Source organism: Panthera tigris, chromosome D3 (assembly GCF_018350195.1).
Source record: "Panthera tigris isolate Pti1 chromosome D3, P.tigris_Pti1_mat1.1, whole genome shotgun sequence".
NCBI classification, from domain to species: Eukaryota; Metazoa; Chordata; class Mammalia; order Carnivora; family Felidae; genus Panthera; species Panthera tigris.
In genome coordinates, this window is record NC_056671.1 from 64,685,169 (window position 1) to 64,709,106 (window position 23,938).

The window sequence follows — 23,938 nt, forward strand, 5'->3', positions numbered from 1 at the left end:
AATAAATCAGAAAATGCTATTTATACTTACATGTGACATTTATTACCTGTGGAATGGGATGAGATGCAATAGAACAGATCTAAATAGGATCAAAAGGATTTAAATGTTACTGACTTAAGCAACAATTTCAATTCTGCACCTCTCTATCATGAGAGACAATGGGAATTTTCAAAAGCAACCTCATTTTGTTCTCCTGGGTAAATGAATGATCTTAGGTGTCTCTAGATGTTGGGGATGGGTAGTCCAGGCACATTTCCAAACACTCCACATTCTTTGGAGAGAAGATGTTATCACTTCTCAGTGTAGAGCCTTGTTATTAATTCAGTGAATCATGGGAGAAGAGAGTTGTGGGTGGGCCTCATGTTTCTTGAGCAGCCACAGCAGGGATTCAGGGTGGAAGTCAGGCAGGGATCCAGGACCAGCAAGGCTGGGAAAGGTGGTGATAGAGAGATGATTCTGCCTTGGCTTATGTGAGGGTGTGTTGTCAAGAAAGTCTGGGCTCCAAGGCTAAGTGCCAGCATTCCAGGTTCTTTCTCTTGGCCTAACAAGGAGACAAGCACAGAGTTGATCAAAACTTGCTCCAGGAATGCACTGAGAACACTGACTGTCGTCTGGAACCGATTGCCCAGGGCAGGTCATCAAGATGGGAGTTCACCTGAAAGCCCAGCGTGTGGACAGTCCTGGGAGCAGACAGCCTGGAGAACTGAGGATCTGATTAACCAGGTGAACACTGGCAGACATTACATACTTGGGCAAGCAGAAGGCTGCATTTCAGAATGTCAGCTCCAAAGCAACCAGTAGGACTAGCAGAATTGTCCAGGTCATGGAAGGTTAGCAAAAGTGACCCTACAAAAGCAGAAAATACCAAAGAAGCAATCTGATATTGGAGAAATGTTCTTTACCTGGTTCTGTCCTTCCCCTGGAAGCTGAATAGTCCTTGACTTGTTCATTCATCCATTCATTAATTCATTATTCAATATTAAGCACCAGTTATGTGCCTGTAATAGTCCAGACACTGGGGAAATAGCAAAAAAAAACAAAACAAAAACACAGTCACAGCTCTGTCCTAACAGAGCTTACAGTCCACTGTTAGTGGGGGAGACAAGCAGAGATAAATGTTTTAAAAGTAAAGAAAAATGTGTGGTTTGTCAGAGAAAATGGAGAAAAATAAAATAAGACTAGAGGTCAATAGAATCCAAGAGTTGCTATTTTACTTAGGATGAAATACATTCAGCTCCATTTCTCTGCCTGAGGATTTTCCCTCTGGAGCTAGGGAAGTATGTTCAGCTCATACACCGGGCTGCTTAAAAGTACCAGTGACCAGAAATTTGACACCCTGGGGCAACCCTCTATCAAGGAGAGATGTAACTTGATGGATGGATGCCTGGGTTTTCTGTCCTTCTGTGGGACAGCTCTGAGGCTCATTCACACAGATCACCATGCGATTGAGCCCCATTTGCACACAGTTTGCTAACACACACTTTACTGCTTTTTCTTCTTTCTGGCCTTTCTGCTTCCTAAATCATTTCCAAACCTAGTTACTTTCCCTCCATTTCTTTCAACACTACTTTCTGGGGGGATCCAAGCGCAAAAGGTAACAGGAGGGTGGTAGTTCAGATGAGAAGCTGTCAGCTATTTTGAAGTTTGAAGTTGAATGTGTTGTAGAAGAATAAAAGACAAAGAGAAAAAGTTATCTGTAATTTCACATTTAGAAGTAAATATTGTTAGCCTTTTGATACATATTATTACTAGTAGTTGAGTCTGCTTGGATATGTTGGTACGTGTGTATGTATACATTTTACACAAAAAGAATCATACTACACATGCTAGATTTTAGCTGATTTCTCACTTAATATATTACAAACATATTATTTTTCAGGAAACTCCATGAATATATTTATAAATTCAAATACTTAAAGTTTACATAGCATATTCTACTTCACATAGTGTAAATTTTAAACTAATTCCACTGTTGAATATTTTGTTTATTTCCAATTTCTCAATACTATTAACAACACTTCAGTGAACATCCTTGTACAAACATCTTTGAACATTTGTCTGATTATTTCTCCAGGATAAATTCTAAAAATGAGACTTCTTGGTTAAACCATGTTTATAATTTCAAGTACTTTACATATTGCCAAATTCTGCCACAAGCTTTTACTAATTTACATTGCTATGACAGTGTGTTTCTCTTTAATCAAGGGCAATACCCTGATGAGCTTTTGGAGGAAGGGAGGGAGAGAGAAAGAGAGATTGATTCTGGAGTGTACCAAAATCTGTTTCTATTAATTATTTAATTTTCATTTTAGTTGATGCTTAATTTTTAGAACCTATCAATTTAGTAATATTTAATTAATTGAAAGATTCTATGGTGATTTATGAATATGAACATTCTAAAATATAAACTATTTTCAAAGAATCATTTTTCTTATAAAATAAAACAAAAATATTACCTAACAAAAACTGTGCACCATTTTCTCATTAGAATCCACATTCTGGTTCCCTGTATCCTTTTATAAAAGAAATAATAGATTTCTCATAGGCATGAGGTAGGCCATAGTGGTTTCCATAATTCTTAGCAATAACAAAAATTTTCCAGAAGAGTAATCTATTAAACTCCACACAAATAACAAACTCTGATCTCGAAAATAACAGCATCACCTTTGTTTTTATTTTTGCCAATCCTTTGAGGGAAAAAAACATACCTGGTATTTCATATTGTTTTAATTCATATTTCTCTAATTATTAATAAAATTAAAACATATGTAAATATATGTGTAAACACACACACACACACACACACACACACTTTGTTTTATTGTTTTATCTTATGTTCCATTCCCCCTCACCAAATTTACTGAGAGATAATTGACATGCAACACTGCGTAGGTTTAAGGTATATAAATGATCATTTGATATACATTTGTGAAACAATTGACACAATACGATTAGTTAACAACTCCATTTCTTCAAATAATTACAATTTTTTACATGTGTGGTGAGATTATTTAAGATCTACTCTCTTAACAACTTTAAGTATATAACATTGTAAACTGTAGTCACCATGCTGAATATTATATACCCAGAACTTACCTTACAACTGGAAGTTTGTACCCTTCAACCAACATCCCCCCATCGCCAGACCCTGGCAACTTCCATCGTACTCTGTTTCTATGAGTTTGGGCTATTTTTTTTTCTTTTTATATTCCCATATGTAAGTAATATCATACAGTTTTTAAACTTTCTCTGTTTGCCTTATTCCACTTACCATAATACCCTGAAGGTCAATCCATATTTTTACAATTGCAGGATTACCTTCCTTTTTATGGCTGAATAGAATTCCATTATACATGCATATATATACACACATGTAAACTTCTTTTATCCATTCATAAATCAATGAATGTTTCCACATTTTCTTTCACCATTCATAAGTCAATGGACATTTAGGTAATTTCCATGTCTTGGCTATTGTAAATAATACTGCAGTGACGATAAAGGTAGAAATACCTCTCTAGGATAATGATTGCATTTCCTTCAGGTATATACCTAGAAGTGGAATTACAGGTTCATATAATAACTCTATTTTTAATATTTTGAGGAACTTCCCTACTATTTTCATTAGTGGTTGCACCAATTTCCACCAGCAGTGCAGTAATGTTCCCTTTTCCACATCCTCACCAACACTTGTTATTTCTTGTCTTTTTGGTGTGATGTGATATCTCACTGCGCTTTTCATTTGCATGCCCCTGATGGTTAATGATGTTGAGGATCAGTTTGGGTCCAAGGCCCATTTTTAACTGGATTATTTATTATTATTTTTTTAGGTTTTTATTTTAATGGATTATTTTTGTTTTTGAACTGTATGAACTCCTTATATATTTTAGATATTAACTAATTATCTAATACATGGTTTGCAAATATTTTCTCCCATTCTTAATTTGTCTTTTTATTTTTTCTATTTGTTTCTTTTCCTGTGCAAAAGCTTTTTAGTTTGATGTAGTCTCATTTATGTTTGCTTTTGTTCTTTGTATTTTTGGTGTCATATCCAAAAAATTACTGCCAAGACCAACATCAAGGGTTTTTTTCCCCTAAGTTTTCTTCTAGGAGTTTTACAATTTTAGGTCTCATATATAAGCCTTTAATCCACTTTGAGTCAATTTTGTGACTAGTATAAACACGGGCCTGATTTCATTATTTTGCATGTAGGTTTCCCAATACCATTTATTGAAAAGACTATCTTTTCCCACTGAGTATTTTTGGCTCTCTTATCAAATATAGTTGACCATGTATTCATGGATTTATTTATGGACTGTCTATTTTATTGGTATATGTGTCTGTTTTTATGCAAGTACCATACTCTTTTAAGTACTATAGCTTTGCAGTATAGTTTGAAATCAGGACGTATGATGCCTTCAGCTTTGTTCTTTTTTCTCAAATTTGCATTGGCTATTCAGGCTCCAAAAAAATTGTATGGATTATTTTTTTCTATTTCTATTTAAAAATGACTTTGGAAGTTTGATAGAGACTGAATTGACTTTATAGATGGCTTTGGGTATTATGGATATTTTAACAATATTATTTCTTCCTATTCATGAACACAGAATATCTTTCTGTTTAATTGTGTCTTCAGTCTCTTTCATCAATGTGTTATAGTTATAAGTGTACAAATCTTTTATCTCTTCAATTAAATTTATTCCTAGGTATTTTATTATTTTTGATGCTATTGTGAACAGAATTACCTTCTTTATTTCTCTTTCAGATATTTTGTTGTTAGTGTATAGAAATGCAACTTATTTTTGCATGTTAATTTTGTGCCCTGCATCTTCACTAAATTTGTTTGCTAGTTCTAACAATTTTGGATAGAGTCTTTATGGTTTTCTCTATATATGATCATGTCATCTGCAAACAGAGTCAAGTTTATTCTTCCTTTCTATTTTAGTGACTTTTATTTCTTTTTCTTTTCTCATTGTTCTGACGAGGACTTACAGTACTGTGTTGAATAGGGGTGGTGAAAGTGAACACCCTTTTCTTGTTCCTAATTTTAGAGGAAAAGCTTTTGGCTTTTCACTATTGAGTATGATGTTAGATGTGGGCCTTGTCACATATGGCCTTTATTATGTTGAGGTATGTTTCTTCTACATCTGATTTGTTGAGAACTTTTATTATGAAAAGGTGTTGAATATTGTCAAATGCTTTCTCTGCATCTATTAAGAAGTTCAGATGATTTTTATGCTTTATTCTATTACTATGGTGTATCACATTTATTGATTTGCATATGTTGAATCATCCTTGCATCCCAGAGACAAATCCCACTTGATCATAGTGTATAATCCTTTTAATGTGCTTTTTAATTCAGTTTGCTAGAGTTTTGTTGAGAATTTTTGCATCTATATTTATCAGGAGTATTGGTCTGTAGTTTTCTTGTAGTGTCATTATCTGGCTTTGGTATCAAGGTAATACTGCCTCATAAAATGAGTTTGGGAGTGTACCCCCTCTTCTATTTGGGGGTGGGGGTAGTTTGAGAAGGATTGGTATTAACTCTTTAAATGTTTGGTAGAATTCCCAGATGAAACCATCTGGTCCTGGGCTTTTCTTTGTTGGGAATTTTTTGATTACTGATTCAAATTCTTTGGTCATTAGTGGTCTGTTAAGATTTTCTATTTTTTTATGATTCAGTCTTAGTAGGTTGTATGTTTCTAATAAATTATCCATTTATTCTAAGTTATCCAATTTGTTGGCATATGATTGTTAATAGTAGACTCTTAGGATCCTTTGTATTTCTATTGTATCAGTTATAATATCTCCTCTTTCATTTATAATTTTGTTAATTTGATTCTTCTCTCTTTTTTTCTTTGTTAGTCTAGCTAAAGATGTCTCTATTTTGTTTACCTTTTTAAAAAACTAACTTGTTTCATTGATTTTTGTTGTTGTCTTTCTAGTCTCAATTTCCCATATTTCTGCTATAAACTTTATAATAATTTCCATCCTTTTGCTAACTTTGGGCTTACTTAGCTTGCTCTTCTTTTTCTAATTCCTTAAAGTGTAAAGTTAGGTTTTTTATTGAAAGCTTTTTTTTTTTTCTTAATGTAGGCATTTATCACTATAAACTTCCACCTTAAAATTGCTTTTGCTGCCTCCCATTAAGTTTTGGTATATTGTGGTTTTGCTTTCGTTTCTCTCAAGATACTTTTTGATTTCCCTTTTGATTTCATCTTTGACTCATTGGTTGTTTGGGAGTGACCAATTTAATTTCCACCTATGTTTCCCTACTGTGAATTTTTCAGTTGATTCTATTGATTTCTAGCTTTACACCATCATGGTCATAAAATATATCAGATATTATTTCAGTCTTCTTAAATTTGTTAAGGTTTGCTTTGTGGCCAAACTTATGATCTATCCTGAAGACTCCTTCATGTGTGTGCTTAAGAGGAATGTGTATTCCAGGGGTGCCTGGGCAGCTCAGTCAGTTGAGTGGCCAACTCTTGATTTTGGCTTACGTCACAATCCCAGTCAGGCTCCACGCTGAACATGGAGCTTGCTTGAAATAACCTCTCTCTCTCTCTTTCTCTCTCTCTCTCTCTCTCTCTCTCCCCTCTGCCCCTCCTGCATTTACATGCATGTGTAAAATTATGAACACAAATAAATTATACACAATAGAGAGTGAAAAACAGTAGCCTTAAAGAACTTCAAACTTCATCCTTCCCTGCATTCCTCGCTCTTTCTCTCCCTCTCTCTCTCTCTCTCTCAAATAAAAAATTAAAAATTAAAAACAAAGAACATGTATTCTGCTGCTATTGGATGGAATATTCTGTATATGTTAGGTCCATTTGGTTTATGGTGTTATTCAAGTCTGCTGTTTCTTTATGAATTTTCTGTATGGATGAACTATCCAATGTTTAAATGAAGTATTGACGTTCCCAACTATTATTTTATTGCTGGTTATTTTTCCCTTCAGTTCTGTTAATATTTGCTTTAAGTGTTTACCTGTTCCAGTGTTAGGTGCATATATAATTGTTATATCCTTTAGATGAATTGACCCCTTGATCACTCACTGTAAAGTGACCTTCCTTATTTCTTTTGACTAATTTTGACTAAAAGTCTATTTTATCTGGTATACATATAACCACTCCTACTGTCTTTAGGTTACCGTTTGTATGAAATATCTTTTCCTATCTCTTCACTTTCAACCTATATGTTTCCTTAAGCTAGAGTCAGTCTCTTGTAGACAACATATTGTTACATCTTGCTTTTTTATACATTAAGCTACTGTGTCTTTTGATTAGAGAATTTTGTCCATTTACATTTAAAGCATTTATTGATAGGTAAGGACTTACTATTATTGCATTCATTGTTTTCTGACTTTTTTAAGTTTCTTTGTCATTTCTTCCTTTCTTATTGTCTTCTTCTGTGATTTATTTTTGTGATAGCATGCTTTAATTCCTTTTTCTTTATATTCTGTGTATCTACTTTAGACTCAAAGCCAAACAGGGCTGTAACTAAATCCTCAGGGATACAGAGCTGTTTCTGTGTCTGTAGCCAAGACCACAGTCAATGAATCAACTGCCTGGTTGCAAGCCTGCCTTCTAAAAACAGCTCTCCTTAGTCTTGGACTACACTGGAATTTCACAATCTCCTTCCTGGATCCCAAAGTTCCCAGGAAGACACTTTTGTCCATGGATGGATGCCAAATTATTGCTGTTGAGGGATGGCTGCACATGAGGGGCACCTTATTCAGCCATGTTGCTAATTCATGGGGGCCTTTGCTCTATTTTCTTTATTGAAGTAACTGCTTCTTTTCTTATAGATTTGAAAGAGCTTTTTCATAATAAATTTAACTCTTTTGTAATGAGAAAAAAAATAAGCATATCTTAAAAACTGTAACTGAATAAAACAGATTATTTTATAAATATTCACCTCAGATTGTTGTTTCCCTTAACTTCTACTCCCACATACAAAAAAATTTCATTGCTAATGGTTAGACTAATTTTTCTTCTAATCTCCAATTGGCTCTCCATTTTGTGTTACACTGAGAAAAAACTTATCTTGAATTTTCTTTTAGTTTGCTAATTGATTCATTTTTTTAGCATTTGAATTTCTAGTTTACCTGAAAATTATTCTTATATAAAATTTAATGTTTAAAGTTTTATCAACATTTTCAATGTCATGTACTAAATAATGACAATAATAATAATAGCTTACCTTTTTCCCCAGTATCTACAATGTACCAGATATTGTTCTAAAGACTTACATACATTAACTGATTCCTCTGATTTTGTCTAATTTGAAAGCCTATTTTTACCATCAAGTAAATTATTTTATGTCTTGGGTCTATTTCTTCTCTGGAATTTGATCTCTAAAGCAGATGTTACACAGGCAGCTAGAAAGGGTTTACCTCCTCTGATCTCAACAGGGTGAGAGATCTATCCAGGGAAGGATACAGTTTAAAGCTCTTTCAGGCTACTTTTTTTTTCACTCTCTACTGTGTATCTTTTATTTGTGTTCATAATTGACAAGGTGTTGTGTTTGATTTATTTTAGTTTGGTTATTTTTTCTCCCTATAAAAGTGATACATATTTCTAAGGAAGATACAGAAAACCTAGAAAACTAAAAGACAGCTATCATTCTACTACTTTTAGTCTTTTGGAGCATTTCCACTAGTCTTATTTCCTAGCATAGTTGGTGGGGGTAAAGGATTGTTTTGTACACTTGTGATTATATATGATTTTAATTTTTCATATAACATTATAATATTATAATGTTAATATTTTTCAGTTAGCATAGAAGGTTTAAGATTTATGCTATTCTTCTAATTTAAATAATAGTTATTATAATTTAACTAATTTAATTATTATCCTAATGGACATTTTGTTTGTTACCTTTCTTTTGGTAGCTATGTAATGCTGCTGTGAACATCTTTGTGCATAAAATTTTTCTATGTTTAAAATTATCTTCCCAGCATATGTTTCCAAAAATGACTGTATAGGGCCAAAACCCATGAACACCTTATAGCTTCTTTGGTCTTTGGTCACAGATCCCACCTTTATTTTCAGTCTTTTTTTTTTTTCCCACAAATTAAGCAAATCTGTTCTGGCTATATAGATGAATTCCTGATGTACAGCTTAAATGAAAGTTATGTGTCTGTAAATACAATGATTTCTGTCATAATTCCAAGAATGATCTGCATTAGAGTTTTGACCAAGAAAACAAGGCTCCATAGTGATCAATACAAATGTTGTCAGGTCTTATCATTAATATTGGGGGAAGATTGTCTTGTCTCCCTACATTTTGGAAACAAGATGGGGAAGGTTAAGGCAAGGCTACAAGATTGGGCTGCATTTTATAAAAGAGGACTATTTCTAGAGAAAAAAAAAAAGAAAGAAAGAAACCTGGGCAGGAGGACAGTAGCACTCAAAGAAAGAACGATTACTATGGATTCAGCCCAATATGGGAGAAAGGGAAGCTGGCAATAGATAGCACTGCTGGAACTAGGAAGTGGGGCACTAACTTCTACATCTATCTAGCAACAAAAACTCTTTCACTGGGTCCTGAGAAGACTTCATTTAAAATATCAACTTAAGTCATTAGTATAGTTTCTTCTACCATATTTACTTTGGAAACCTAACTAGAACTGAGCCTACAAGTGAGAAAGCAGATGCGAGCCCAGCTCTTAAGAGCCAGAGGCAGCCTCAGGGGAAAACAGGCAAAAGATGGCAGAGCACACTGTTTGCAACTGAATAGAGGGCATCACACTCAAGATCTCATCACACTCAACGTCTCTATGCATTGGAAAGGACCCTTAATAGAGAGTCTGAGCCCAGATCCTCACTATTTCAGTGGCCTTATACAAACTGCATAAGCACTGTTCCAAATCTCCTCAATGTTGAGGAAGAAGATAGTACAAGAAAGACTCATTAGAGGACAATGTGAAAATAAATTGTGATATACTCAAAGAATGGAATACTGTTATAAAACTGTGAAAATGAATGAACCACAGACATCTATCAAAATAATATAAATCAGATATAAATAAAATATAAAATCAAAAGAAAATCATACTGATGAACCTAAACAATATAAAGTTGAGTGAAAAAGAAAGTCCAAGAGCTTATATGTAGAATGATACTTTTTTTCCCATTTAAGAATACTTTTTTAAAATGATATTCAGTTTCAGATGAAATGTAACAATATATTCTAAACAATATGCAATTTTAGATACACACATATATATAGTAAAACTATATTTCCAAAGGAAGGAAATTATAACACACAATTCAGGATACCCATTACCTCAGGTGGGAGGACAATGTGTGTAAGGGAGGGAGGGGCCAGTAGGCAGATGAGAGTTTCTGATAATGTTCTAGTTATCAGGTTGGATAATAAATCTACAGTGGTAATCACGATTCAGTTAATAATTAAATAAGAAAATAAATAAGCCTATTACTAATACCATCCTATGATTTTTATTTATTCATTCAGCAAGCATTTAATGGATTTCTGCTACGGGCCAGAGGAAAATAAACAAAACAAAACAGATGTGTTACACGTCAGTTGTGCTCTTATGAAGCAAAATAAAGCAAGACAGTGGGCCAGAGAGGGATAAGGGCACAATCTCAGGTGGGGTGATCAGGAAAGGCCTCCCTAAAGAGGTGGCCATTAAGGAAAGACCTGAATAACATGAGGGAGCAAGCCATGTGAGGGTCTGAGGGAAGCATGCTCCAGGCAGAAAAAGCATCAAGGGGAAATCTCTGAGCCAGACATGTGCTAGTCATCCTTAAAGAATAGTGAAAGGACAAGGTAGGTGGGATGAACAAAAATGATAGAAATTAAATAAGAGGAGAAAGGCTCAATCAGGAAGGGTCCTCAAGGCTGTGGTGAGGACTTTGCATCTTACTTTAGCTATGGTGGGAATTCACTGGAAGGCTCTGAGCAGGGAATTGACAAGAACTGCTTTACCTTTCAAAAGGATCTTCCTGTCCACTGTGTGGTGAATAGACTTTTGACGGTCTGAATTGAGCAAGACCAAATCTCTTCACACACTGCTGTATGTATTTCTTTTCCAATACTGACATGCTAATGGCCAGATCTCAAGATAAAATTGCTTGCTTGTATATGTATATAAACAAATCTATCTCTCTCTCTCTCTTTTGTGAGAGAGAGAGACACTCACAAGCATATTGATAGTCATATATTATAGTTTCAATAGATAATACACTAAAAATCTGGAAGCTAATGAAGTGTATAAAATATTTAGCCTACATATGTGGTTTCATGTACTTCTAGTGTTAAAAGGAATTTAATAACATTTTATTCTACAAACAGAGCTATTTGCTACATGAAAATATTTGACCAATGAAAGGTATGAACTTGCGAAATTAACACATTTGTGAAAGACAATTTTCTTTTATTGACTAAGAGCCTCCATATGAGATGTGTCCTCTTGGCTAAACATCAACTTTGTGAACAGGCATGCAGACAAAGACACAACTCATAGATAGGCTAATATTTTTTTCTTTGTAGCAGGCAGATCTATCTTGAGCCATGAAGTGACACTAAGTCTTGGGTCACTCAAGGCTTTTCCCTTGTGTTTTACCTTACGTGGGCAAGTATATATTTCAGGATGTGGGACACAAGCCCTTGTAAACAAGGAAACTTTCTGGATTTGCAGATTATTCTTGAGAATCACTACATCACAAATCTATTACATTTAAATCACTCTGACACAAATATACAAATTCTTTATTTTTTTAAGTTTTATTTATTTAAGTAATCTCTATACCTGATGTGGGGCTCAAACTCGTAACTGAGTCACATGCTCTCCCAACTGAACTAGCCAAGCGCCCCTACAAATTATTTCTAAGGCCTAATTCTTCAGGGTTATTTCCTTGAATGTGGAAAATCTCATGAGCAATTCAAATGTTATACTTTCTTGCAGCACAAACTCCCATATATGTTGAGAATATTCCTACCTTATCAATTTTCTACTCATTCCTTGGGATGACCAGCTGAATTCTCTGCAGGGATCCTATATTTCAAAATCCAGATAAAGGCATTTTGCAGGCCTCCTATTCTGAGCCAAGCTAAAATCCTACCAACCCTAGGGGACTGTTGGTCATCCTTCTCTCTAACACCTCCGAATTAGTCACCTCTGCTATGCAATCTCACATTTAATTATACAATATTGTTCTCTCTTGCATAGGGTAAAAGTTTTGACACTAATCTGATGCAAAATTGTTACGTATTTTCTACATCTTTTCTGTCTTTTACCAGGTTCCTAGTAAAGTGCTAGTAAAAGGTTCCTAGTAAAGTGCTAATTACATATAAGATAATAAAGCATCTGGATTAGAAAAACAATAGCAAAAACAAATATATACATATTTTAGATTACATATATTAATATTACATATATTAAGATATAATATTAGATTGCATATATTAATATTAATGTTAGATTATAAACATTATATTATATACTAAGATTAAATATATTAATATATGTATTTGATTAAATGAATATGCTACCTGCCTATGATGTACTTTGGAAATTGTGGAATCTATACAACTGCAATGCATTGTTACCTATATTAATATTAAATCGAGTTAAGTACTAGACAAACTACACAAGCTACTACTAATAACTCATTCTAATTACCAAATGTTAACAAAGTAGGTTGGGCCACCAAGTCAGCAGTCAGGTACATCTTTGGCATTTAGGAGGTCAGGCTTTGCATTACTGGGATACCGGAGAAGTCACATTGACCTGAGCCTCAGAGAGCCCTCCAAGAGACCTGGCCTCTGGGCTCTGCTGAGCCTGCTGTAGGGAAGGATTGCTGCCTTCCTAGGGGAAAACCTTACCCTTTGTCAGGATTTGACTGTGCATGTCTTCTTTAGCTGTGAATGTTCATTATTTCTATTTGTACCTGAGCCTATATTTATGGATAATCTATTGAGGGAGGAAATATGGCTCAGGTGAGTGGGAGTGACAGGGCTGTATTTAATGGCTACAGCAAATAACCTTCTAACGGCCGAAAGAGTGTCATATCTCACAGTTATGATGTCTTCAAAAGGTGATATTTCTGGCTGTGTCATCATAGCTGTGAAAAGCATTTTCTCAGCATCTAAGAAAAATGGGAAGACTGTGGGTTGATGGAGGTACACTCTAGACAGATTGGCATTAATCACAACACCCCAGCCTCAACTTTTGTCTACTTTTAAGGAGAGACATTTGGGGTTGGGGGAGGGGTGGGTGGGAAACATGTAGACTTCCCATATTTTAAGGTGGGTAGTTCATGGTAATGCAACCATGGTGGGGCCACGCTTTGGGAAGATGGGTTAGCAGCACTGATTTTCTGTGATGATCCCCACTTCCCTTCCCCACAGCTCTGTTCCTCCTATGCTTTGACCCATAGTTCTGCCTCTGGCGAGTACCAGCAAAGCCTGGAGTTTTTGGTCTATCACCTTATCTCACCTGCCAAGCCTATCAAAGTTCTTTATGTGTCCAATCCACCTGTAAATGTGAACTGAGTTCTTCACAATGTACCAAGAATGATGTTGGATGTTATAAGGACACAGGAATTATAATACAGAACACTCATCCTTTCCCTCAGGTAATTCTCTGGAGACACACATTCTACAGAAGCATATACTTGACTGACACTGTAAACTTGCACAAAGATATTCACTGCATAATGTAGCTATGAATTTATTTTCTCTATTTTTGTCACTCTTGGAGTTGTAGCATAAGGATCACTTAGGGCTACTAGTTCACCCTGCTACCTCCACGAGAGCTGTTCCTGAAAATGTATCCTTTCCTCTTCACCTGGCTGCCCTCTAGATCTGACTCAATCATACCTCTTTCATGGATCTAGTGCATGTCACTTTCTGCTGTCTTTAACACTTTGGGCTCCTATTGTTCTAGCATACTCTATTCTTGAATCTTTGACCCAGAAATTTTGCACTACATTAGTATACAAGCGTGTACTTTTGACTGATTGTTTCACATAGTTTATCCCTGAAAACCTATAGAAGAAAAGACGTATTGTACATTTCTTTGTACTTCATGGTATTCAATTTAGATTAGGTATAGCTAAAACCTCTTGGCATATAAAAATTTGATTTCTGGTGGGAGTCTTAAATTTCCCGCTTTCTTAACCACACTCTGAATCTAATTAATCATCTCACTATAATAACTATTATTATGTATCTGTACAAAGAATCTTTTATTATCCCCATGTGCTGCAAATAAGATTCAGGTTGTTTATCTATCTAAAGCCACTTACAGTACACAGGAAAGTGTTCTTTTAGCACACCTTTATTTTCTCATGAAAATATAAAAAAAGGGGGATAAGGAAAAGAATGTGGATGACCTCACATAGTTAATTTCCAAACTGTAATAGCAATTCAGTGTGTTAATCACAGAGAAAAGGTCTCAATCATGGGAGAAGATAGAGTTTAGGAGAATGTCCAGCACATAGAATGAATTCAATAAATATTTGCTATTATATGATATGTATTATTATTATACCTATTTATTATTATTAGCAATAATCATGCCTCAGATAAACTTCATTGGCTATGATATTGACACTGTGCTCCATTATTATTATTATTATTATTATTATATCAGAATCATGTGGGAAGCTATTTTTTCCCCTAATTTCACAAAACATCCTTTCAAACACGTATTCAAACAAATTGGGGAGGAAGAGAACAGGCATAAAGATGCACAATAAGATTTGGAATAAGTCTCAGATAATTCTGGTGCATCTCCCCTGCCCACCCCTTATAAACCCTCCATACACACACACACACACACACACACACACACACACCTCCTACTATTGATCCAAGGAACCCAGACAATATGATCAGTACTCTATTTCTGAAGTAGAATTCAATTAACAAGCATAAATTGATTCTTTGTTATTATTTTGTTCATATGATGATGATAAAATAACAAAAGTGACTTGCCACTTTCCGTTATCAACACACACTTTGGATATGGTCCTATAATTTCTCTGGTTAGTAGCCACAGCAGTTGGCATGACTGCAGAGTGACGGGGGGACTCCACATAATAAAGGAGGAATGTTGACCCAAAGAACATAGCCACATATGTCATCCACAAAATATGTGATGCAGAGGGCCCACTGGCAGTTTGATTGCTACTTGTTTGGAAAATGTGGCAGGATTTCTTGTGGTTCTGTTGCTGAGGAGAGTTGTAGTTATCCCAAGTGGGTGTCAGCAAAGTTTTGGGGGCATGCCTCTCCATCATGCTTGTGTCTCTATAAACAAAAGCTCAAAAGGAATTAAGATCTCTGTTACATGGCTCTAAAAGAGGGTATCATTTTCCAAGCTACACACACAACAGCTGAAGTGTTTCCCCTTAAAGCAATTTGCAACTTGCAAAAGTTATTGTTCAGCTCTTGGATTTCCCCAAATCTAAACAAGTAGGAATAACTCCAGTAGAGAGCCTGGTGGAAAATATTACAGGCTACACTCTATGCATGCATAAGCCTTAAATCAAAGGCAGGACAGGTAACTTGGTTCTGTTTGTTTACTGGGGTTTCCATGAGCGCATAAGAACAATATCCCATTTATTGTACAGCTTTCTTGTTTCAAGTTATATTTAAATGTTTTTATTCATCTCAGCCCAGACTTTTCCATCAGAGTTTCTATTTCTTTTTTAAAAATTTTTTTAATGTTTATTTATTTTTGAGAGAGGGAGAGAGACAGAGTGCAAGAGGGGGAAGGGCAGAGAGAGAGAAAGACACAGAATCTGAACCAGGCTCCAGGCTCTAAGCTGTCAGCACAGAGCTGATGCAGGGCTCGAACTCATGGACTGTGAGATCATGACCTGAGCCAAAGTCGGATGCTTAACCAACTGAGACACCCAGATGTCCCAGAGTTTCTATTTCTAATGAGCCTTTAGGTACTGAAAGAAGTGAAATTTTAGCTATTTGTAAAAAAAAAATAAATGCAGGAAACAAATAATTCAAGAGAGTTATCTACACAAGTAGGTATTTAAGCATCAACATTCATTCTTATGTTAACCATTTTTAATGAAAGTATTCTTTCCAATCCTTTCAAACCAATCGTGCAAATACCTGCTACAGACCTCATGTGAGAAAACAGGGTCTTCACAACTTATTGGGGTTATGTAGATGTGTTCCCAGATTAAAAGCTCTCAACTGTTGTGCTCTGAGATTCTTGCGCTTGGTTTTGTTTATATAGCTCTTATCTCAGGCCATGATCTGTCACTTTCACTGGGCAGCATATTCAACTATGACAGTCCCTTGTCTATTTCTATTCTTACCACTGCCATGAAATCCAAGCCAAATTGGCTCTACAGGGGACCTTCAAAGGGACTCTTCTAAAAGGTAAATGCTCAAATGTACATATAGATATTTGTGGAATCTGTGTTGCTACTGAGAGCCATTGTTTGCTTCTTTCTGTTTCTGTGTTCTGTGTTCTGATGGTGAGTGAGATTAAAGGTAGTGAAATCCCAGATAGGTGAGATGTTACTGACCTCTCTAGACTATCTTTATTTTGCAAATACCTACTGGCTTTGTGGAGTTTCCACAATGACAAGACAGAAATCATCTAATAATACCTACCATCTATGACACATCCACCAATGCTAGATCTTTAAACTGAATGATCCCACTGGATTCTCACTACTACAACTAAGAATGTTACTATGACAACCTTAAGAGAAGTAAGTGAAGTTTTAGAAGTGAAGGTATTCTTCCAACAACACAGAGCTTGTTAGTTGCAGAAATGATATTTGAACCTAAATGTGACTTGTCTCTAAGGCCTGAGTTATTTCCAGTGACCTTACCACAGATAGTCAGTAATTGAAAACATTTTAAACTGTGGCAAGATTATACTGAGATTGTATTTCCCTGTCTCTTTGCTAAAGTTTTTTTTAAATATTATACTTTAATAACTTGTGGTGACTAACCATTCTATGTATTTTTTTAACTGCCAAATAAAGTTATTATTCAGAAAGTACTGAAAGTACCCATTATAAAGAACTCCTTCACATCAGGAAATAGAACAAAATGTTGCAGGTTACAGAGGGGAATTTGCAACTCTCCTCATAGATTTTTCCCCCTCTCTCTCTCAATCTCTCTCTCTCTCTCTCTTTATTGTTTTATTTATTTTTAAATTTAATTATGGGTAGGTAATGAATTCACATGGTTCAAAAAACAAAAATTATCTTAAGAAAATACATAGAATCAAATGTCTCGCTGCCTTACTTATCCTTCTCTGGTCCCATCTCCACCCATCCCAATAGGCCATTGACAAGCTTATAAATCTTCTAGTTTTCATTTAGCTCTATAGAAGTATTTCATATTTTAAAGTTAGCATAATATTCATTCTTTGTTTGGTTTTTTTTTTTCAGCTAATTGTATACCCTGGAGATCTTTCCATATCACTACATGGAGAGGACCCTCATTCTTCTCTACTTTCAGTGTATTCTATTGTATGATTACATCACAATTCATTCAAGCAGTCTCCCATTGATGGACCTTTAAGGTTTTTTCCATTTGTTTATTCTTATAAATAATGCTGAAATGAATAACTTTGGACAAATGTCATTTTGCACTTCTGCAAGTTATAGGATCCATTCTCAGATATGAAAATCTGGATCAAAAAAGGACATATACATGTCATTTTAGATATTTTTCACTTGCTCTCCAAAAGGCTTGTGGCTCATTTGCCTTCCCACCATGAATGAGATTGTCTGTTTCTCCATAGCATTGCAATAGAATATAATGTTAAATTTTTGGATTTTTGCCAATCTGATAGGTGAAAAATAACATCTCAGTGACATTTATATTTACATTTCTCTTATTTTGAGAAAATATTTTAATATTTGTAAATATTTTCATATATGTAAAAATATTTTCATATATGTAAAAGACTTTTACATTTCTTTAACTATGAACTATCTTATTTGATTTAACCATTTTCCTATCAAGTTATTGATCTATGACGAGTCACTCAGTGCTTTTTTTCTGGTCTGCCATTTGTCTTATGACTTTGCCTATGGTAGAGTTGTGTTTTGCTTTTTTTTTTGGTGTGTATAAATCAGTTTTTTCCCCTTTTTTCTAACATGTTAAAAAATTATCAATCCTTTCTGCATGTTTTCTGGATTTTGCATCATAAGTTAGATGGATTATTTTGGCACTTTAGACCAGGCTCTGGATTTGATGATGTCTGAGTTTGTGGTATAGAGTGAAGCACACTGAATAAGCACACTGAATAAGATTCAGAAGGTTCAGGCACTAGGCCTACCTTGATATTCATCACTGGGCAAACATTGTCAAGCTATACAACCCCTTAGGGTACAAAGCTACAGAATCAACTAAAAACTACCCTCTTGTTTTCTGAAGGTATAAGCAGCTTATTTGAGAAACAGAAGGGGCTTCATAGTTGAATAACCAAGTTGATTCTTGTTAATTGATTAAGAACAAATAAGCCTAAGCAATTTAACTGTGTGTCAGTCAGCTTTGGTTGCCACAACAAAGCACCATAGACTGGATGGCTTAAATAACAGAAATTTATTTTCTCACAGTTCTGGAGGTTGAAAGTCCAAGATCAAGATGACAGCTCTCTTCTTAGCTTAAAGACAGCTACCTTCTTACTGTGTCCTCATATGCAAAAGAGAGGACAGGGAGGGAGGGAGGGGGAGAGAGAGAGAGAGAGAGAGAGAGAGAGATCTTCCCCTTCTTATAGAGCTCCAATTTGATAAGATTAGGGCCCTGCATTTATGACCTCATTTAACCTTAGTTACCTCCTAGAAGCCCTATCTCCAAAAAATAGTCCCATTGGGGGTTAGGGCTTCAATGTATGAAAACTGGGGGTAAACAACCCAGTCCATAGCAAACCAAATAAAGAGATTAACAGACTTTGCAATGCAGAAACAAAATTTCTTCAAATATAAACCACACATTGAGAAATAAATCATTCAAAAGAATTAGAATGGCAAATCAGAGCAATAAAGAATAAGCATCAAGCTTGGAATCATAAAGCCCTATCTTAATTAACTTTTGCTTTGTTTTGGGTTTGTTTTGTTTCTTGAGATGGTGTGCAAATGAGTAGAATAGAGAGTGAGACTGTGTTCCAAAGAAAAGCATCTTTAAGAGAGTCTGATTAAAGCTTTGCCATGAACAGCATCATCAGACCTGATGCCATGCACCTGCTCAGCTCTGCACCAGGCAAAGATGCTGAAGGAGGCTGGCCCATCACCACTTCAGACTTTCTCCCATCCCTTGAATCGGCTCACCTCCCAGCAGCCCCCAGTTCTGGAGACTCAGCTTTCAATCCATGTGACAGGCAGAAGAGCCAAATCTACAAGTACAGTAAAAATATTATGAGGCCTTCCATTGGCAAAATGCAAATATAAAAATGTAACAACATACCCTTCATCCACTAATTTTATAATTCTTTTGAGACAAGCTGTAAAGTTTTTTCGCCTGGTTTTATTTCTCTTTCTTTATATACACACATAATGTTTCCCATTGTATTCTTTATGTTTACAGATAGTCTCTTTGCTCCATTACTTTCCTAAATCAGATGGAAATCACTTGCAATGTTTCCAAGGCTAAACAGGAGTAAAAATGGGGAAAAGTGGTAAATTGGACACCAGGGATGGCCCTTAGGCAGACTGTTTTTACATGGTAACCAGCTCTCTCCTTCTGAGGCTTGGTTGATCTGATTGATATTAACTGATCTGATGAGACTATGAAATGGACAATCTGTTGATAATTGCCTTATCCACATATACCACACTTTAAATTTCAGAGAACTGCAACATTCACAGCCTAATTTGATCCTGACAGTAAGTTGAGTAATTAAGTGGGTACTTAATAGTAGGTACTTATGTTCATACTCAACTTTTTGGTAACTGTGGATAGGAGAAGTCCAGACATTTGGCATCCAAGGTAGAACTCCAGCTCATGTCTTGGGCCTCCTGGTAATTGATTATTTTGGCTTCAGCTGCCTAGATTCAGCCTGAAGCTCATTGAAATAGCATAGTTTACTCAACCACTGCCAGTCAGAAACTCATGGCTTCAGGCAATTGCTGCAGAAAGGACAAGGAGCTTTGGATCCAAGTGGATAGTTACACTAGTCACGTCTGATCATGTGTATTTATTATCAGAATTATCTGATCAAGGTTGTTCAGGCAATGTGTGTCTCTATAGAGCCAAAAGATAGTGAGGAACTGAATCAGTTAACTATACTTTCTGGCTGAGGATTGTACCTGCATTGAATCACTAAAACTTGGCCAAGGCTCTACTTCAATCCGTGGATGTAGGGATATTCTTCCAAGAAAAAGGAATGTTCTACCAACAGTCTTTTAATTAAATAACCATGATTGTATTCAGAATGATGCTATAGAAGGTGAAATGAAGGTGTCATGCTACAGTGGGGACATCTCAAGGAGTAAAAAGTGGGTTCAAGGGGTGAAAGTGGAATGATAGACATACATGTATCATAAAGGCAAACAAATAAAGGTGACTCTAGTATACAGAAACCAGGAAGAAGGCAGTAAAGCCTACATGGGCTGTGACCATATCTGCGACAGTCACTCTGTTCTTCCTCTCAACACAAAAGGTCAAGCATGGAATCATAGAAATTCAACCTTTAAAACTCCTACAGGGTGTAGTTATTATCTTTCTTATGGTATTTCTCACATTATATATTTTGAGAATTTGAAAAGTACAAAGAAGAGGGGCACGTGGGTAGCTCAGATTAAACGTCTGGCTCTTGATTTCGGCTCAAGTCATGATTTCATGGTTAGTGAAATCAAGCCCCATGTTGAGCTCTGTGCTGACAGCACAAAGCCTGCTTGGGATTATTTTCCTCTCTTCTCTTCCCCTGTTTCACTCACTTGCCCTCCCTCTCTCTTTCTCTGTCTCAAAAATAAATAAATAAACTTAAAAAAAAAGATAAATACAAAGAAGAATGGAGCATTTTTCCATATGCCTATCACCCATAATTAATCACTATCATGATATATTTATGGTCCTTTCCTCTAGAAACCAGCTGGCTTATGCTGATCTTGGTTCTTTCTACATGTCCCTCTGCAGAGACTCACCTGGGACTGAACTTCAAAATCCATATGTCTTTCTTCCATCTCTCCATTATCTAACCATGCCAGCCTTGTGTTCTGCTCCTTCCCCTCTATCTTTGACATTCAGATTTCCAAAGATACAGACAGCTGATCTGATAACCCATTTTGACAATTAATGTGTTGATTAATGGATGCTACTGTCCAAATGTCCCCACCCTTTAGCCTGTGTGATCTGTACACCTCAGTTGTGATACGCTTTCTGCAAGCTCTGAAACTTGACTTGAATGGGAATATAGGTCACTGTAGAGGTCAGAAGAGAACTCTCAGGGTGAGGGGCAGGACCTACATTTCACACAGAATAGGCTATCACTTGTTGCAAGTAACATTAAATCAGTTTGTCAGACAGCGATAAGAAGAGATTAAAGAGCTCGAAGATCCAACCAAACTACTTATGGAGAGGGCCTGGGTAGGCCTGGGTCTAAGGTTCCTAGGAGCTGGGAGAAGGCAGGCAAACATTAAGCAAGTTATGGAACACAACAGCCCTGGCCTTCTCTGAGCTTCATTTTTTTGCAAGAAGGAAATGGTAACAGCTAAATTGGGTCAGATCTGCTACAGTGGCTTGAACAAAATAACAAAAGCAAAAGCTTGCTGTGTAAAGAATTATAGGACACATGAAACCTCATGAGACCATCTATTCCATCCCTTGCCAACCCAAGTCTTAGATGTGCCCAGAGAGACGTCTGCCTTTCCCACAATGCTAGGTTTAAAGATGATGGCCCTGGATGTTCCAGCCTCAGAACCGTGGTGAAAACTCCTGACATCATCACTGGTGCTTCTGCATGTTCCTGGCTGGTGAGTTGTTGGTAGAATAACGGGATAGCTCTACACCTGCTCTAAATGGCTTCTGGTTGAGAATCAGACATTTTAACAGGGTTAGAAATGAACAATGTACTAGACATGTTTTGCCTGTACTTTATTATATAAATTTCATAAGTATGATGAAGGCAGGTATTATTTCTAGAAAAGGAAACCAAATCTCAAAAATGTTAAATAATAGGCTTGTGGTCATGCAACTACTAAAGGGTCAGAAACAAAGTTGAAATTTGGACCTACACAGCCCTGAAGAACTTTCTGTTACACTCAGTTATCACTGATGCAAATGAATCCGGGAAATTCAGAGACATTTTTCTTTAGGTCAGTCTCTATAAAGATCATATTATGCAATATGATATTCACCCAAAGCATGAAGACAACATATGGATGGAATGGCAATTCATCATTGCCTTCAATTCTTCAACTCGCTTCCAGAATTTCTCCTACCTTTTATTTTATTCACTCTTTAAAACATCTGCGAGTTAAAAGCATAAATGTTAAAGGTGGTTTAGCACAAACTTCCAGTTCCCCATCACTTTCAATAACTATTTAGCCTCCACCCAAGACTTTTGAGTTTTTCATTAAATGACAAACCCATGTCAGCCAGGCGGCTCCAGAGGCCTTTTTTACCCTATTCAGAACTAAGGCTGGATCACTTCCAATTATTGTTTCCCTTCCTACCGTTGATGAAAATCAATGTGTTTCCTGAACAGCAAGGCCAGATGCTTTGGTTTTATCTGACCCCAGTTTTGCCCCTTCCCTTCCCCTCCCAATGTTGGTTTTCCCAAGGAGTGTCCCTAAAAAGAATGCTATCAAGATTCAAGAGAAGTGCTCTGAATTGGGAACCCAGAGACTGTTCCAAGAAAACTCTCAACAATTCCCTACTAAAACCACAGTAGGGCCAGATGGTGCTATCACTCCAACTGTAAGAGGTATGCAATAAGAGGAGGGAATGAACACCATCATGTGAATCAAAGGGCAGTCATTAACAGTATAAAATGAATTAACACAATTACCAGTTTTTTCTTGAAAAACTTTGAATTTGGGGAACATAAAAGAAAGTGGGAAAATAATAACTAAAGAAAGAGGCTGGGAGTGGGTATGGAGTGGGTCTCATGTTGCTTAAAAATCTTATTTTCGATTCTTGGAAAAACCCTAGAGAATAACTCATGATTTGCACCATAAAACTTTGTCATAAGAGATGTATTTAGCTAACTATTGGATATATTTACTCTAGAACTAAAACTATTCTAGAAGTAAAACCAAAAGTGATATTCCCTATTTGGCAATTTTAGATCCTCTGGGACATTAACCTAATGTGTAAGTGTTAGATATTCATTCAGGCACAAACTAATATTTTAACAAGAAACCTCTGGTGACAGTATCTTAACACAATTAAATCAGCCCATGGATAGTCATTTCATTTGATGAGGAACATAATTTGGGCTAGGAAGGACCCTTTAATAATATAAATTCTTCCTTGTTAAAGAACAGATCAAAAGTAAGAGATGTATACGGACTTCGGAATTCAAGCACAACAAAATTTTACCTCCATCTAATGTGGTCATTAAAATAGTAAGAAGTCATATGAGCTTATTGAGGTGCAGAAATAATAGCATGACATTCTGAAGAGCGCTGATTAGTTAGGAGTAGGCTAAGCAGTGAGTAAAGGAAACCCTGAACAAATGGAAACTTCAAGACAGTAGTTTCTCATGTAAAATCCCAGTAGATGATTCTGTACTGATATAGTATCCCAAAGTGTCAGACTCCTTCTACCTTATTGCTTTACAGTGGGTAGTCTCAACCTCATAGTCCAAGATGTCAGCATCTGCATTCTAGGTATTAGAATAAAGAAAGGGAATGTTAGTAAAGACATTTCCTGAAATTTCGTATTCCACCGTTCATTGGCTACAATCACCTGACCACATGTGGCTGCAAAGGAGGCTGGAAGTACCATCTTTATTCCCAGTATTCATAAA

The 23,938-nt window shown here is 35.9% G+C and overlaps 2 long non-coding RNA genes across 2 annotated transcripts; one reads left to right on the forward strand and one right to left on the reverse strand.

Moving 5' to 3' along the window:
* Positions 1-38: 38 nt before the first annotated feature.
* LOC122232561 lies at positions 39-16,374 on the reverse strand. The gene is made up of 4 exons (XR_006209920.1): positions 16,119-16,374; positions 13,051-13,121; positions 2,457-2,513; positions 39-541 (listed from the first exon to the last, which is right to left on the reverse strand). It is a non-coding gene; the product is annotated as an uncharacterized LOC122232561 (long non-coding RNA).
* Positions 16,375-16,489: 115 nt separating this feature from the next.
* On the forward strand, positions 16,490-19,389 carry LOC122232748. Its single transcript, XR_006210138.1, has 3 exons — positions 16,490-16,718; positions 17,409-17,542; positions 19,184-19,389. It is a non-coding gene; the product is annotated as an uncharacterized LOC122232748 (long non-coding RNA).
* Positions 19,390-23,938: the final 4,549 nt, after the last annotated feature.